This window comes from Coenobita brevimanus, chromosome 2 (genome assembly GCF_032717465.1).
Source record: "Coenobita brevimanus isolate Jiangsu-jjx chromosome 2, ASM3271746v2, whole genome shotgun sequence".
NCBI lineage: Eukaryota > Metazoa > Arthropoda > Malacostraca > Decapoda > Coenobitidae > Coenobita > Coenobita brevimanus.
This window is the reverse complement of record NC_136955.1, coordinates 36,060,328-36,078,397: the sequence shown is the minus strand read 5'-3', so window position 1 is coordinate 36,078,397 and position 18,070 is coordinate 36,060,328.

Below are 18,070 nucleotides of genomic sequence, written 5' to 3'. Positions count from 1 at the left end.
GCGGAAAAGGTGTGTGGTGTGAGACGTGTGGGTGGTGGTGTAAGAAAAGGAAATGAGTGGTTGTGCGAGGAAGTAAGTATGGCTGTGGCTGAGAAGGGACGTGCATATGAAGTGTGGCTGCAGAGGAAGGATGAAGTGTCATATGAAAGGTATAAGGAAAAGAGGAATAGGGCGAGAAGGCCTGTGCGTGACGCTAAAGTGGAAGGAGATGAGAGGTGGGGTAGGCGGTTGACAGAGAATTTTCAACAGTATAAGAAAATGTTTTGGACGGAGGTGAAAAGGGTGAAAAAAGGGAGAGTCTGGGAAGGAAGAACGAGTAAAAGCAGGGGATGGAAGGATGTTAATTGAGTTGGTGCAGTAAGGAAGAGATGGGCAGAGTATTTTGAAAGATTGTCAAATGTAGAGGAGGAATGGGAGGCTGAGATTGTGGCGGACGGAAGGGTGAAGAAATAAATGTGTTGGGAGAGTTGAATGATTCTTTGATCACGAAGGAGGAAGTGCAGGAGGCAGTAAAGGAGATGGAAACAGGGAAAGCTGCAGGTATGGATGGGTGTGCTGTGGAATGCCTGAAGGGTGGTGGAGTGACTATTGTTGACTGGTTAGTAAGATTGTTGAATATGTGCTTTGTGAAAGATATGGTGCCCATTGACTGGGCAAGTGCTTGTGTGGTCCCGTTGTATAAAGGCAAGGGTGATATATTTTTTTTAATGCGAGGAAGAAGGAACTAAAGGCCATGAGCCAGCAATAAAAGTTCCCTCCAAGAGAAAAACAAAATATAAGAGAGAGCCAAATTCAAGATCCATTCATTTCGAGATGCCTGGACACACTGCGTTTGAAAGACTGGAGATCATAGGCAGCAGGAACTACAGACAGAGAAAGACAGTTCCAGAGTTGACATGTTGCATAAATGATGTATGAATGTACTAGCTTTAGGGGTATAAGTCTCTTGAGTGTTGTAGGTAAGGTGTATGGTAGAGTGTTAATTAAGGGAGTTAGAGCGGGTTCAGAAAGGGTGGTTAGTGAGGAGCAGTGTGGCTTTAGGAGAGAGAGGGGATGCGTGGATCAGGTGTTTGCTGTGAGACAGGTGTGTGAGAAGTCTATCTATATATCTATCTATTACCAGACGCCTCAATCTCGTTCGAGATGGCCACAAACAAATCGCCTCAACGTCGCCCTGTCCCCTGCCATTTCACTGCCTTGCTCCAAACTCACACCCCTCTCTCTCATATACCTCTCCACCCCATCCCTCCATCTCATCTTCGGCCTCCCCCTCCCTCTCCCCCCATCAACCTCACTCACATACACTCTCTTCGTCAGTCTTTCACCCTCCATCCTCTCCACATGGCCAAACCACCTCAGTGTATTCCTCCTATCGCTTCCTATCACATCCAAATCCACACCACAACCCTCCTTTATATCCTCATTTGTCAGCCTGTCTCTCCATGTGACTCCACAGGCTCCTCTTAAATAACTCATTTCCACTGCTCTCACTCTTGACTTGTTCCCTTCCAACAACGTCCAAGCTTCACTTTCATACGTTAGACTTGGTATCACAATACTGTCATGTAACTTTTTCACTTCCATGCTCACTTCCCTGTTTCTTATCACTACTTTCAAGAAACCAGCAGCCTTTCTTCCCTGCTGTACCCTTTCAAGCACTTCACCCTCCAAACCTCCATCCTTACCCATGACACTACTAAAGTACTTAAACGTACTCACATTTTCCAATTCCTCACCATCCAACCTCGCTGTACCTTCACTGACTTCTCCTCTCTCAAAGACCATCACTATATTCTTCCCTACATTCACCTTTAGATTCCGTTTCATACACACTCTCTCAAACTCATCCATCAAGCCTTGGAGCTCCCCTTCGTCTTCACTCAACAACACAGTATCATCTGAAAACAATACAGGGAGTTTCCAAACACTACCCTCTCTCACCAGGGCCACTTCAACATTCACTACCCTACCTTGTACCTCTTTTATTACCCCATGCATGTACAGACTGAACAACCATGGAAACATGACACATCCCTGTTTCAACCCAACCTTCAAAGAGAAAAATTCACTCAGTTCACCATCCACAAGCACTGCAGCCTTAGCACCATCATATATACTTTTCACAGCATTCAACAACTTCCCATCTACTCCATATATTCTTAATACTTTCTACAATCCTAGTCTATCCACCCTGTCATATGCTTTCTCCAAATCCATGAAAGCCGCATACAACTTCTTTCCCTTCTCTAGAAACTTTTCCACTAAAGATCTAAGAATGAATATCTGATCTACACAACCTCTTCCCTTCCTAAAGTCTCCCTGTTCTTCTCCAACTAATTCCTCTGTTATTTCCCTAACTCTGTCAATAAGTATCCTACCATACACTTTTCCTATTATACTAAGAAGACAAATGCCCCTACGATTACCACACACTCCTTTTTCCCCTTTTCCATTGTATAAGGGAATAATTACACCTGACTTCCAATCCTCCGGAACTCTACCTTTAGTGGGGGGGCCAGTGTTTTCCCGTTGGTTTCAAATGTTAATTTTTGGCCACTGGTTGGACTGTCTTCTGGAAGGACTTAACTTGCAAAAAAATGATGTCGCCATTTTTTTTGGCCATTTCCTTATATGTTTCTATCACACTTAAATTATTGCCCAAATCGTGCTAAATAATTTAATTACGTTACTCCAAAAAACAACATAAACACTATTGTATCCAAGTCAAACACCCAATATTATTACTGAAAGTTTACATTTTGATAAAACAATAACACTCCTTTCAACAAACTAAACATTTTTTGCTTCTATAGTGTACAAAGACGGATAATGTCATTGCTCAAACATGTTTTTCTTCATTCTCTCCATCCACCATTCTGGCTGGGTCTAATCAGGTTTAAAAGAGGATAGATCATTAATGTGCAGCTAGTGTTTGTGTTCATAGTTAGATGGAAGGATCTCCTTCTTCTCCATCCTCATCAAGTCCCAAGAGTGCCTGGCTGACGTTACTGCACACCTCCTCATCGGCTCCACACCTACACATCTCGGAGCAGTTGAGGCACTGGGACCTACAGGAACAGTTGGACACGCAACTGGTCTTGCACCCACATTTAATGAGGTGAATAACTGTGGCTGGAGCTGGAGGATCTCTTGTTAGGACTGACACTATTCTATCCCCCTCTTCCTTCCACCCATGGCGTGTTGCTCGTGGTAGCTGAGGGTGGGGAATGTCATCCTGGTACCACACCATGGCCTGGTAATGTGCTCGGGCAATGGCTTCATGTAAGGCTCCTCGTGTCGGAGGTAGCTTTTGAGCTTCTAGTTGTTTCTTGGTGAAAAGCTTCCACCTGAGATCACCAACATCCACCACAGTGGTACCAGGCTCATAGAGCTGGCAAACAAATGTTTCAATGGCACGTTCAGTGTCAACACTCAGTTCCTCGCAGGTTCCCAGGGCAGCAAATGCAGATACCACCTCCATGGAGCATCTGTTTAGTGCTTGCCAACAGGTCAGCTTCCTCTTGCCAGGAAATCGGCCTGTTATGTCAGCTCCAGAGAAGGCATGAAATTCTGGTAAGGCTTCAGCCTTTGCAGTACAAGTGCATTCACTGCTGGTCCCAGTGGGATTACCCGCTTCTTGTTACCCACACCAGTGACGAAGTAGGTGTTCCTGCAGAGCTGATGGTAATGGTGAATTGCAAGGACAAACACATCAGTATCAGGTGACTGAATGTAGAGTTCTGTTGCTCCTCTTCGAGCAGCATCCAGACTGTGTAGGATAAGCCTTGTGTCAGCTTCTTCTTGGGAGCTGCAGAGATGTTGAACATCCATAGAGTTTGAAAGGATCTCTTGCCGTGAAGTCACTATGAAGACCTTGGACTTACCCTCAAAGTGGTGGAGAGCTTTCTTTGCAAGATTAACCGTCAGTTCATCTTTGGTTGTGGTACTGGCCAAGAACTGCTTTGCTGACATCTTTCTGACTGGTGTGTTGTCTGTGACATGATAAGCAGTAGCCGGCTTGCCACCCTGGCATCTCTCTCTTGTGGCCTCCTTCAGTGAAGTGGGAAAAGCGGTCAAAGACTAGATGGACCTCATCGTAGTCACTGCACTTGCTGTCCAATGTGGCTGTGAAGTGGTCAGCCCATTGGGCACATGTCTTGACCCAAGGTGGCTTACCCATTGCCTGGACAACTGCCATACCATCAATGACAGTCACCTTCCTTGGTGGCATTGGACCAGTGACATTGGTGACATCCTCTGGCTGCAGATCACCGCCAGTTTTGTTTGGCAGCTCCTCAAGTATCGCCATTAGCTTGCTCTTGTCTGTGCATGGCAGGAGTTCGCCACACACTGTGAACAAAGCTCGTGGGAGGGACGTGAACTCATGCTGGCTAATGCTCACCTTGAGGTTGATCTCCGGGCGTTACCGAGCAACAATCAACATGCAGGCAAATAGTGACCTGTCATCCTTGAGCTCTACAAAATTTGGGTCACTTAATTTCAACAGAAAAAATGGCGACATCATTTTCCCACTACTTAGCAATGCTAAGAACACAGTCATAATGGTTGCCAAAAACTAACACGCAAAACCAACGGAAACCCCAGTCTGTTACATTGGCGCCCCCACAATTTCCTCCCAGGCCAATCTGCACATCTTCCACATCCATTCTACTACTATCTCTCCCCCATGCTTCAGCATTTCACCACACACTCCATCAATTCCTGGGGTATTCCCCAATTTAACTTTCTTCATTGCTTCCACAACTTCAGTCCTACTGATTTCTTCCTGTCTTCTCACGTCCCTCCTTCTCCCACCCATTCCCCAGCCACTTATACTCACATCACTTCCATCCTCTATGTTCAACATTTCCTTAACCCGCCCCATCCCGACGTTTTTGGATCTTTTTTTTTTTTTTGGCTCAAACATCCGCTTTTGGTGAGAAACATCGAAAATTCATAGAGAAATCGCTCACCTGAGGTTTAAAATACCGGATTTAGGTGCGAGTACTTCCTTACCTGACTGGGTTTTCTAACAGGCTGGCACCAAAGAAAACGAGTTCTATGGGAGGGTAACTATTTTATCCACTCATAAACAGTATTTATTTATTTACTTGGTACGAATTTATATGTAGTACAAGAGTATATTGGTTTTCAAACAGTAATATAGGCATCATAAGCATTGTTTGACTCACTAACTCATCACCATTCATGACCTTTTTTTTTCCACATTACCTGATCATCATTTCTGACCGTTTCTTCCTGTAATGCTGTTTAAACTTTGTCCTCCACATTGTCATCGATTGGGGAATCACTCTGGCCCTGAATGTCTTTATTGGCCAGGTCACTGGTAACAGGTGAATAGCCGAGACAATGGCGTGCAGGGGGGGGGAGAGATTATGCGGTGTAAGGCATTGTTCCTGCTTGGCATCTTGTAGAGGAATAGAGGAAGGTGTCCCGTGTATACATGCCAAAAATCACTCGCGAAATCACTCGCAAAAATTGAAAATTGTGCAAATTAGGGACCTAGAAATGTTGCCGTGTTAATTCATGTCGCCGGGACAGCGCTGGTTAAAGTGTTCTCTACATCTGCTCACTTTTTCTCCCTTCTCCACTAGTAATCTACCATTTTTATCTTTCACTCCCCTGCTAACTTCACTTCCACCCTGTCTTACTCTCTTCACCTCTTTCCAGAACACTTTCTTACAGTCCCTCCACTTTACACTCAAATTCATTCCAAATTTCTCATCCACTCTCTTCTTACTCTCTCTTACTAATCTTTTCACCTCTCTCTTTCTTCCTACATATAACTCTCTCTTCCGCCTCTCAACTTCTTCGACGCCCCTATTTCTCATCCATTCATTGTATGCTTTCTTCTTTTGTGCCACAGCCTGCCTCACCTCTTCATTCCACCACGGTGTTCCTTGCACACCCCTCCGTCTTCTCTTCATCCCACACACCGCATCACATGCTGCATATATTTATTCTGTGAATATCCTGCACACACCTTCCATGTCCCCCATCTGCTCCAATTCATATTTGCCCAATCGTAAGGATGTGTGTAAGGATGTGTTTTGGGCATTCATGGATTTAGAGAAAACGTATGATAGAACTGGTAGTGAGGCTTTGTGGAGTGTTTTAAGATTCTATGGACTTGAAGGTAGGTTACTAAAAGGAGTGAAAAGTTCTTATGTAAGTAGTAGAGCTTGTGGAGGAGTGGGAAATACTGTGAGTGACTGGTTTCCGGTAAGAGTGGGGCTGCGGCGGGGATGTGTGATATCGCCTTGGTTGTTTGATATTTATATGGATGGTGTTCTAAGGAAGGTGAATGCAAGAGTTTTAGGTGGAGGTCTGAGTGTTATGAATGTTGATGGTAGAGAGTGAAATCTGAAGCAGCTGCTGTTTGCAGATGATACTGCACTGGTGGCTGATTCAGGGCAGAGATTGAGACAGTTAGTAGAGGAGTTTGGAAGGGTGTGTGAAAGGAGAAAACTGAAAGTAAATGAGAATAAGAGTAAAGTGATGAAGTGTACGAGGTTGGTAGATGATAGGAGGATGGATATAGTTTTGAATGGTGAGTTGCTTGAGGAGGTAGAGTGTTTTCAGTATTTAGGGTCACATGTTGCTGTGGATGGAAGAATAGATGCAGAAGTGAAGTTTAGAATGAATAACGTAGGAAAGGCACAGGGAGGAATGGAAAAATTATTTAGATGTCATTTGCTTAGAATGGATGTAAAGAGAAAGCTGTATGAGGATGTTGTGGTACCAACTGTGTTATATGAGGCTGAAATATGGAAATTAGGTGCAGCAGAGAGGAAAGGTTTGAATGTAATGGAGATGAGGTGTCTGAGGAGTATGTGTGGAGTGACAAGTATGGACTGATTGAGAAAAGATGCAGTGTGAAGGAGAACTGGAGTTGTTCGAGAGATGGCTGATCGAATTGAGCAGAGGGTGCTGCTATGGTTTGGGCATATGGAGAGAACGGATAATGAGCAATTGGTGAAAAAGATAAGTAGATCTGATGTTAGAGGTGTAAGGCTGAGAGGAAGACCACGAATAGGATGGATGGACAGTGTGAAGAGAGCTTTGGATGCGAGAGGGATGTTTGTCGAGCAAGGAAGAGTGGCTGTGTGTGACAGAAATGAATGGAGAGGAATTGTGAATGAGTAAATGATGAAGCAGCCCTAAGGGGATAATCTTCTGCAATTGTCTGATCAGTTGATCAGGTCATGTGCAGGTAAGGGGATGGGTCTATTATAATGTGGCAGGGGTAAACTATCTCGGCTGTCAGGCCCTGCTGCGGATGTCACTGATTGCACTGCGTAGTTGACCCTTGTGCAGTGTGGTGCGGTGAGGATCTGTCCCTTCTCCCCTTTGGGGCTACGATGCGGATGAATGTGTTGAGTGGATGAGTAAATTGGGAGTGTGTCTACCAGTCTCGGCTACCTCCCTTTCCTTGGGGGAAGCAGCCTAGGTACATAGATATAGACAGACATATAATACAATAGCAAGGAGATACTACGAAGCCTCATAAGTCCACATGAAAGTTATCCATGTGTTGAGTAAGGTCGTCACCATCATTTTTTACAAATTTATCATCAGTTTAAACCATTAAAACCCTAAGTCCGATTATCTTTTTAATTTTGTTTCCTGTTTCCTAATAATTTTATTAAGAGTAGATGAAATATTTCCTAGTGAAGGCCAAAAATATGTAGTGCACACACACACACACACACACACACACACACACACACACACACACAATCGTAGGCTCAGTGGTAACGCTCTCACCTAGAAATTGCTAAGACGGGAATTCACACCTTGCTCTGGATGCGAAAAGTTCACTGATGAAACGGATGCGTAGAGGACTTGAATGTAGCACCAGTCGAGCAGGGCAGTATTCCCAAGGTGGATGGAAAGCTGATGACAGGGAGAGCTGGAGCCCCCATTTCATCAGCCCTCGGGACTAGGTCCCGACCATCCACCTTAGCTGAACTTTTTCATTGTCTCAGTAACACAGAGAGTAGGCCAGCATGCTCTCCAATACAAGTTTCTGTAACTATCAACACCAAACTACATGCACAGTACACACTTCACTTCTTTTCCCAAAATTAAAAAATCATGGCAGCATTACACGTGGCCTCGGAGTCCCCAGGGGAGGGACCATTAATGTCCCCACCTTCTGCCCCTCTCCCAGTGACGACTCGAGCTGCTTGGAACCATTGTCTGACTCTCTTCTTCTTCATTTCCGCAAAATTCGCGGCCTTTCCTCTAACTTTCGCTCTGTTGAGCACCATTTCTCCCCCTCTAAACCTCACCTTCTTTTTCTAACTGAGACTCAGCTGTCTGAGGCAACTGACAGCAAACCCTTTTCTGTATCCCCCTACTTTCTCTATACTCATTTCAAAGCCAAAGGTGGAAGTTGCGTATTTGTACGCAACAACTTATCTTGTTTCGTGTTCCTGAACTTGATTCTTCTGAAATCTCTACACTCTGGCTTCAACTTTCCTGTCATTCTCTGACTAAATATATCTGCGCTGTTTACTTATCTACTAATTCTACTGACTATCAAAAATTCTTTGACTATCTTACTTCTACGATGAAACACATTCTATCCATTTCATCTTTCTCTGAAATCTCCATTCTAGGAGATTTCAATGTTCACCACCACCTTTGGCTCTCCCCTCCTTTCACTGATCCACCTGGTGAACTAGCCTACACCTTTTCTATCCTTAATGACTTAGAGCAACTTGTACAGCACCCTACCCGTATCGCTGACCGCCTTGGAGAGAGCTCCAACATACTTGGCTTCTTCCTTACTACTAATCGTTCTGCTTAGACTGTTAATCTTTTCTCTCCGTTGGGCTCCTCTGATCACAGTCTCATCACCTTGGCCTGTCCTATCACTCCAGTATGGCCTGTGGACCCTCCAAAGAAACGTCGTCTGTGGCACTTTGGAGCTGCAGATTGGGAGGCCCTCAGGCAGTACTTCTTTGATTTTCCCTGGAATGATTATTGCTTCCATGGCCGGGAGCCATCTGAGTGTGCCTTGCGCATTACAGAGGTTATTCTCTCAGGCATGGAAGCATACATTCCTTTCTCATATCCTCTGACTAATGGAAGAAAGCCTTGGTTTAACCCGCCCCATCCCGACGTTTTCTGGGCAGTGGTACGCCCCAGTCCCGACATTTTTGGACCTTTTTTTTTTTTTGGCTTAAACATCCGCTTTTGGTGAGAAACATCGAAAATTCATTGAGAAATCGCTCACCTGAGGTTTAAAATACTCGATTCAGGTACGAGTACCTCCTTACCTGACTGGGTTTTCTAACAGGCTGTCACCAAAGAAAACGAGTTCTATGGGAGGGTAACTATTTTATCCACTCATAAACAGTATTTATTTATTTACTTGGTACGAATTTATATGTAGTACAAGAGTATATTGATTTTCAAACAGTAATATAGGCATTATAAGCACTGTTTCACTCACTAACTCATCACCATTCATGACCTTTTTTTCCCACATTACCTGATCGTTTCTGACTGTTTCTTCCTCTAATGCTATGTAAACTTTGTCCTCCACATTGTCATCGATTGGAGAATCACTCTGGCCCTGAATGTCTTTATTGGCCAGGTCACTGGTAACAGGTGAATTGCCGAGAGAATGGTGTGCAGGGGGGGGGAGAGGTTATGCAATGTAAGGCATTGTCCCTGCTTGGCATCTTGTAGAGGAATAGAGGAAGGTGTCCCGTGTATACGTGCCAAAAATCACTCGCGAAATCACTCGCGAAAATTGAAAATTGTGCAAATTAGGGACCTTTCAATGTTGCCACGTTAATTTACGTCTCCGGGATATGAGTGCACATCATGTGAGGACGTGAATTCACGCCTCCGGAACGCGGCGGGTTAATCACGCTTGTTCTAATGCTGTCCGCAACAAGGAGAGGGCCTATAAAAGGTACCAGAGCCAACCCACCCCTGAATCACATCTTTCATACATTTCTGCCCGGAATCGTGCTACGTCTGTTCTTCACTCTGCTAAAATTAATTTCATCTGTACTAAATGCTCTCAACTCTCCAACTCAAATTCTTCCCGCTCCTTCTGGCACATTGCCAAAAAAACTTTCTAACAACCTTACCTCATCGTCCTTCCCTGCTCTTTTCTACTCTGATGGCTCTGTAGCTATTTCTTCTACAGATGAAGCAGATCTCTTAAGCTCAGACTTTCTCCACCAATTCCACCTAAGACGATTCCGGTGCTGTTCCTCCATCACTTCCCCCCTCTGACTTCCTCATGGCTGACATTAAAATTTCTTCAGCTGAAGTATTTTCTGCCATTGCTGGCCTCAATACTAATAAGGGATATGGGCCTGATGGAGTCCCTCCTGTTGTTCTCAAGAACTGTGCTTCTGTGCTTACACCCTGCCTAGGCAAGCTCTTTTGCCATTGTCTATCAACTAGTACCTTTCCTTCTTGCTGAAAGTTTGCTCTCATTCAGCCAGTCCCAAAGAAGAGTGACCATTCCCAGCCCTCTAACTATCGTCCAATTGCTTTAACCCCTACACCGCGGGGTTGTTTTTGTGTTCCTTGTGCATCCGACGAGGATATTCGCACTCCGACTGACTTTTTAAAAATATTTGTTTATCAGTTATTAGTCCTAGAATATTAAAATTATATCTGCTTATGGCACATACCTTCAGCTTTCCCCTGGGATGTTTGTTGAGCCTTCGTCGTCTACCGTAGGACTTGTGGAGACTTCTGAAGTTGGGTAATGAAGTCTCCACTTTACACTTCCCGATACCCCGTAATATGGTTACCACTGCCTGATATTATAACGACAAACACTCTTCTATGAATTTCAAGTAGTTTGGAATCCATATTCCAAAAAAAAAAAAACACTGTGAAAGCAGTGTAAATTACAAGCGCTTACGAGCTTTCCTCCCATGCTGGTTCCCTGGCGGTATTCTCAGGTGGAGCTGTCATTTATTATTTACAAACACACTCACACTTTATATTCCTAGTACTTTATTACACCTATTTATATATACAATATTCATCTATAAGTTTCTTTTAGTACTAGTAGTTTATTTTCACTCCAGGCATTCCCTTTCTCGTCCTGTATACTAGCGTAGAGGGCGAATCTGTCACTTTCACTTTCATTACTCCCAGTATTCATACATGCTAGAGTGAAACTTTCACTTTCATTACTCCTAGTATACATACTCGTATTCTTATATTACTACTTATTTACATTTCTGTTTACATTCCTTATTTTATTTACATTATTTACATATCTATTTTATTTACACAATGTTATGCACTGTCACTTGCAGTAACTTATAAAACTATTTTCCACTGTTCACTTGTATTTACATTCATTGCTTTCACTTGCTGTTTACACATTATTTACATTTCCACTTTCACTGTTTTAGAGTCACCAGAAAGATCGTAGTCACCTTCCATCATTTTCATTGATAAATTAGCCAGTACATGTTCCACAGCAGTTACTTAGCCCTTTACCCGTTTCCACACGAGGTTTAGTAGGGGTAGAGGTCACAGGCCCTTTGCATGGGGCTAAAAAGCAGCAGAATTAGACAGGCGTGAATCCGTAAACTGAATACTGTGGCCTAGGGGCAGTGAAGGGCTGCCAATGTCAGCGTGGTGACAGCTACTAATATATACGCTATGAAATGATTGGCAGGAAATCTAGACAATACATAATAAATTAGGTGGTGCCAGGTGAATGTAAATATCACTTAGGCTTCTCTCTTCCTTTCTTATATATATTTTTATTATGAGAACACGTCATACGGCATATTTCAAGGGGAAATAAACATGGAAAATTAGCAAACGAGTGCACGAGAGGTGTTGTCAGGTAAAAATTAGCCCATTCCAGATGTATGGCAGTATCAATTACCTTTTCTCTTTCTTTTATATACTATTTTGTATAAGAATAGAGCAAACGGCATTTGTGTAGCGCACCACAGCTGGTCAAGTGGGAGGAGAGGATAATGGAGGGGAGGTAAGGAGGAGGGGGGAGTCAAGGACAGGAGAAAAATGGCTAAATTGTCAACAGTGGATGGGAGTACAGGTGACATTAGCAGACTGAGTATAGCTGGACACTGGTAGTACTAATAGATGATACAAGCCACCACTTGAAAGCCAGGGTGAATTCAAAATAACAGAATCACAAAAGTGATGCCCCGCGGTATGATCCCTTGTTCCTGAGCATCATGAAAGTGACGCCCCGTGGTTAAGGGGTTAACATCCTGTATCTCAAAAGTTTTTGAGTCAGTTCATAATAGAAAAATTTTAAAGCATCTTTCCTGTCACAACCTTCTTTCTGATCATCAGTATGGATTCCGTCAGGGACGCTCCATTGGCGATCTTCTCACCTACTTTTCAGACTCCTGGTCATCCTCCTTTCGGGACTTTGGCGAAAGCTTTGCCATTGCATTTGACATCTCTAAGGCTTTCGATCGAGTCTGGCATAAATCTTTAATTTCCAAACTGCCCTCTTATGGTTTCTATCCTTCTGTCTGTGCCTTCATCTCTAGCTTCCTTTCTGGTCGTTCTGTAGCCGCTGTTGTAGACGGCCATCGTTCTTGTCCTAGATCTATCAACAGTGGCATTCCTCAGGGCTCTGTCCTATCACCAACTCTCTTCCTTTTATTCATCAATGACCTTTAAAGCTGTACATCCAACCCTATCCACTCTTAAGCTGATGACTCCACCCTTCACCTTTCCATTCGGTTCCCGCAACATCCATCTCAGCAGTTACTTCAACAAACACGGGATGAGGCTATGGCACACCTAATGTCTAACTTGGCTCGTATCTCTGACTGGGGAAAAAATAATCTGTTTTTTTTTTAATGCATCAAAGACTCAGTTTTTACACCTATCAACCCGACAAAATCTTCCACAGGTATACCCACTAATGTTTAATAACATTCAGCTTAATCGTGCATCATCTTTGAACATGCTTGGGGTTTCATTTACTCGGGACTTATCTTGGAAAGATCATATAACATCTCTTGTAAAATCTGCTTCCAAGAGATTAGATGTGCTAAGCCGACTCCATGCCTTCTTTACCCCTGCACAATTATTGACTCTATACAGGGGTTTTATCCGCCCCTGTGGAGAGTACAGCTCTGTGTGGGGAGGTTCCCCACATACAGCTCTTCTCAATAGGGTTGAGTCAAAGGCTTTTTGTCTTATTAACTCTCCTCCTCTTACTGACTCCCTTCAACCTCTGTCTCTTCGTCTCACTGTTGCATCTTTAACTCTTTTCTATTGCTACTTCAATGGTCACTGCTTCTCTGAACTGTCTGCACGCATTCCTCCACCTCTACGACGGGTGCATAGCACCCGTCTAGCAGCAAACTCTCATCCCTTTTCTGTCCAGCTCTCTAATGCACGAGTTAACCGTTACTCCCAGTCCTTCATTTATGCAACAGGTCATCTCTGGAACTGTCTCCCTCTGTCTGTATTTCCTGCTTCCTATGATCTCCAGTCTTTCAAACGCAGTGTGTCCAGGCATCTCGAAATGATCGGACCTTGTATTTGGCCCTCTCTTGTATTCTGTTTTTCTCTTGGAGGGAACAACAATTCCGAGCTCGCGGCCTTTGGTTCCTTCTTCCTCGCATTAAAAAAAAAAAAAAAAAAAAAACTTTCCCCCTTGAGCAAGAGGATGGGTGTGTGTGGGTGTGAAGGTCAGGGTTTTGCCCTTAGATCAGACTATATGGGCTCTCAGCTCTCTTCCGGGAAGGTTAAAAGCTGATGATCACAACCATCACTTTATCCTGACCGACCCGGTGAATTACACACACACACAGACACACACAGACACACACACACACACACACACACACACACACACACACACACACACACACACGCAAGCACGCGCACGCGCGCACAGGTCACTATTGTCAAAATTATGATAATGGCTATATTCATTTTACATATTCACAGTACATTATTATAGTATAAAAACTGTAATGCCTACAAATTAAAAAAAAAAAATACTGTGTCACATTAACGTCGATATATAAATAACATGAAGTATAATCTGGCCTGAACTATGAAGTCTCTGTTCTATTAAATTTTACTCCATAGAAGTCTTTTTTTTTATTTTTTTTTATTAAAACGTCTTTTATTGAGAAACTTTTTAGGAGAAGTGTTTCAGAGAATGTAAAATTATTGGTTACTCGATGTTAGTATTCAATACAACATTCTAGAGCTAAAATTTGTAGTTGCATGAAGGCTTACCCTCAAGAAAGGTGTTCGTATCAAAAACTGGGCATTACCTGCATTATTGGTATGCCAGTGTATTTCGATACGTCTCCTTTCGTTGGCCACTAAATAGCTATGCTCTCTCTCTCTCTCTCTCTCTCTCTCTCTCTCTCTCTCTTTTCAGGTATTTTCCTTCCACCTTCCCTCCTTGCCAATCGCACCATACTGGATTCTCTTCCTCAGCTCACCCCCTGCAGATCCCTTCCTTCCTTCTTCCTCCACACTTAACTTCTGGCTTTTTCCATACTTTTCCAGCGCCTCTTCGCTGTCCCAGTTCCTTATTTACTGTTCTCCTGCTCACCAAATATTCTCCCTCCTCCTCTTACATACCCAACGTCCTCAACATACAATACCACATAAAAGTTTTCCTGCCATTCTAGAACACTAAAATATACTGCACTGTTTCGCTGGCACGAAGGCTGATTTATGGCCAATCCCCCAAACTGTTGGTAAAGGATGAAATATTGCATATTTGGAATGATGCCCTCTGGCTGTAGACAACAATTCGCAATAAAGGTTTCATAACGGCAAGAGAAGCAATGATGCAAGTACGGCATTGAAACAAGTGAGGCAGAGATGCAAATGATGCGTGAAGCGAGGGAGACAGTGTAGCAAGTGCCAGTGAAACAAGAGAAGCAGTGATGCAAACCACACAGCGAAGCAAGTGATGCGGTGACATGAGTAAGACAGGGAAATAAGTAATTAAGTGAAACAAGTGAGGCAATGATGCAAAGGAGGGAGCGAAGAGAGTGAAGTCGTAAAAACGTAACAGTGAAACATATGAGGCAGTAAAGCAAATGATGAAGCAAAAGAAGGTGAAGTAGCGAAGCAAATGAAGCACTGAAGCAAGATAGGCTGTGAAGCAAGGTAGACAGTGAGGCTCAGAGCCGGATAGGATATGCAAATGTCATTAATACAAATAGCAGGGCCTGGGCAATGTGGCTTGATCTTGTTCTGGTTAGTCGTGCTTTACCGAGGCGAGAGAATACTTGCCATGGGTGTAATTTGCATCACAAACCCCTGGGTTGCACGATATTCACTGAGGTGATGGAACATGTCAGTAGCCATATTATAGTACTTGAGTCTGTCATGGCGTTTAATGCGTTAATGATTGTATTGTAAGTTACAGTTGGTCTCAATATGGCTCAAGACCATTTAAAATTCTCTCTCTCTCTCTCTCTCTCTTTCTGTGCTTTTAATATATATATATATATATATATATATATATATATATATATATATATATATATATATATATATATAGATAGATAGATAGATAGATAGATAGATAGATAGATAGATAGATAGAGAGAGAGAGAGAGAGAGAGAGAGAGAGATAGACAGACAGACAGATAGATATACTGAAATGCGTTAATGATTGTAATGTAAGTTACAGTTGGTCTCCATATGGCTCAAGACCATTTAAAATTCTCTCTCTCTCTCTCTCTCTCTCTCTCTCCGTATGTGTGTGTTTAATATATATATATATATATATATATATATATATATATATATATATATATATATATATATATATATATATATATATATATATATATATATATATATATATATATATATATATATATATATATATATATATATATATATATATATATATATATATATATATATATGTGTGTGTGTGTGTATTTAGGAGGGGGATAACTTTGACACCTGTAGTTGCAAAAGTCTCCTCCAAAATCTTGTTGAACAGAATAGAGCCAATATTTGATAAAATTTTAAGAGAAGAACAAGCGGGATTTAGAAAGGGTCGAGGCTGTAATGATCAAATTTTTATTGTAAGGCATCTAATGCAACAAGCTAATGAGATGAAAATGCCACTTAGTATGTGTTTTGTTGATTCTGAAAAGGCGTTTGATAGTGTTTCACGTGGAACTATGTTGAAAATTATGAGATTCTATGATATACCAGAAAAGTTTGTAAATATTATTAGAAGCCTACATGAAGGTACATTTTGTAAAGTAATGGTGGGTGTTTCTTTGAGTGATCCATTTGAAGTTTGGTCAGGAGTGAATCAAGGAGGAGTTCTTTCGCCTTTGCTGTTTGTTTTGGATATGGATTTTGTTATGAGAAAGGTTGTGAGGAGAACACGTGCAGGAATTAACTGGAAGGAAAATAAGAGGCTGATGGATTTGAACTATGCTGATGATATTGTACTGATTTGTGGAAGTATTTACGAGATGCAGAGGGTGCTTGATTGTCTGGTGGAGGAAGGAGAAAAAGTGGGATTGGTAATAAATTGTGGAAAGACTGAAATTATTAATATGAACGTGGAGAACCAAATCAATTGTGTAATTGGGAATAATGTGGTGAAGTGGATCATTAAGCAATGAAATTGAGGAGAGGATTAGACAGGCTTGGCGAGCTGTTGGAATGTTGAAATCTGTTTGGAATAATAATATGCTTTCGGTGAAAATTTACAAGTCCATGGTTAGACCAATTTTAATTTACGGGCATGAGTCATGGTACAGTACAATTGCAACAGATCAGAACGTATCAAGATTTGTGAATAAAATACTGAGAAGGATTCTTGGGGTAAAGTGGAAAGACAGAGTGACAAATGAATGAGTAAGGGGTATTACGAGAGTGGAACCAGTTGATGAATATGTGAGACTGTCTCGCTGGAAATGGCTGAGGCACATATATAGAAAAGAAGACAGTTTAATACAGGATGTGCCAGAGTCTCTGGACTGCTAGAAGAAGAAGAGGAAGAGGTAGGCCGAGGGAAACCTGGTTGAGGACAATGAAAAGAGAAGCGGGAGAGGAGTGTTGGTGGGACCTGAAGGAGATGGCAAGAGACAAATATTGGTGGAGAGAGTTCATCGAGCCCATATGCATCCCGTGGGGTGCCACAGGAAATGATATATATATATATATATATATATATATATATATATATATATATATATATATATATATATATATATATATATATATAATCATCAGCAGCAGCAGGAGCCACTAAAAGTCATCTGTTGAACAAAAACCTCCCCCATCCTTTTCCACGAATTCCTTGACAGCCAATCTCTGCCACATTTTGCCTGCAAACTTCTCTGTCTCATCTCTCCACCTCCTGTCTGGTCTTTCTCTGCTACGCTTACTATCTCTTTGAGTTCACTCAGTCAGCCTCTTCATCCATCTGTTATCTCTTGTTCTTGCTGCATGACCTGCCCACCTCCACATCTGTTCTTTTATAACTTCTGTTATGTCTTTGACTTCAGTCTGTTCTCTCACCCAAGTTGATCTTTTCCTGCCTCTTACAGATATTCCCAACACTGACCTCTCCATTGCTCGTTGTGAACGGATTAGTTGATATTCCATCGATGTTGTTAGTTTCCAGTCGCACAACCGTACTCCATTGCTGGGACTATAATTCGTTGTTTACTCTCCATTTCATACATACTGACAAGTTACTTTTCATAATGTCTCTATGTTTACAGGAAGCTTTCCATTCAATTATAATGCGTCTTTTTATTTCGCTATCGTGGTCTTTCAGTAGATTTATTGTTTGCCCCAAGTAACTGTACCCTTTGACTTCAGGAAAATCTTTGCTTATTCTGATGATACTCTTTGGTGTATTTGCATTAATCATTACAAGTAGTTTTACACCGGTTCATCTTTAGCTCTACTTTTAGATTTTCTCTGGGTCATTTAACATTCTTTGGAATGTCTCTGCTGTTTCTGAGATTAAGACAATGTCATCTGTAAGTCTTAAATAGTTTAGCTTTCCTTCATCTATGTTTACTCCTTTGTTCTC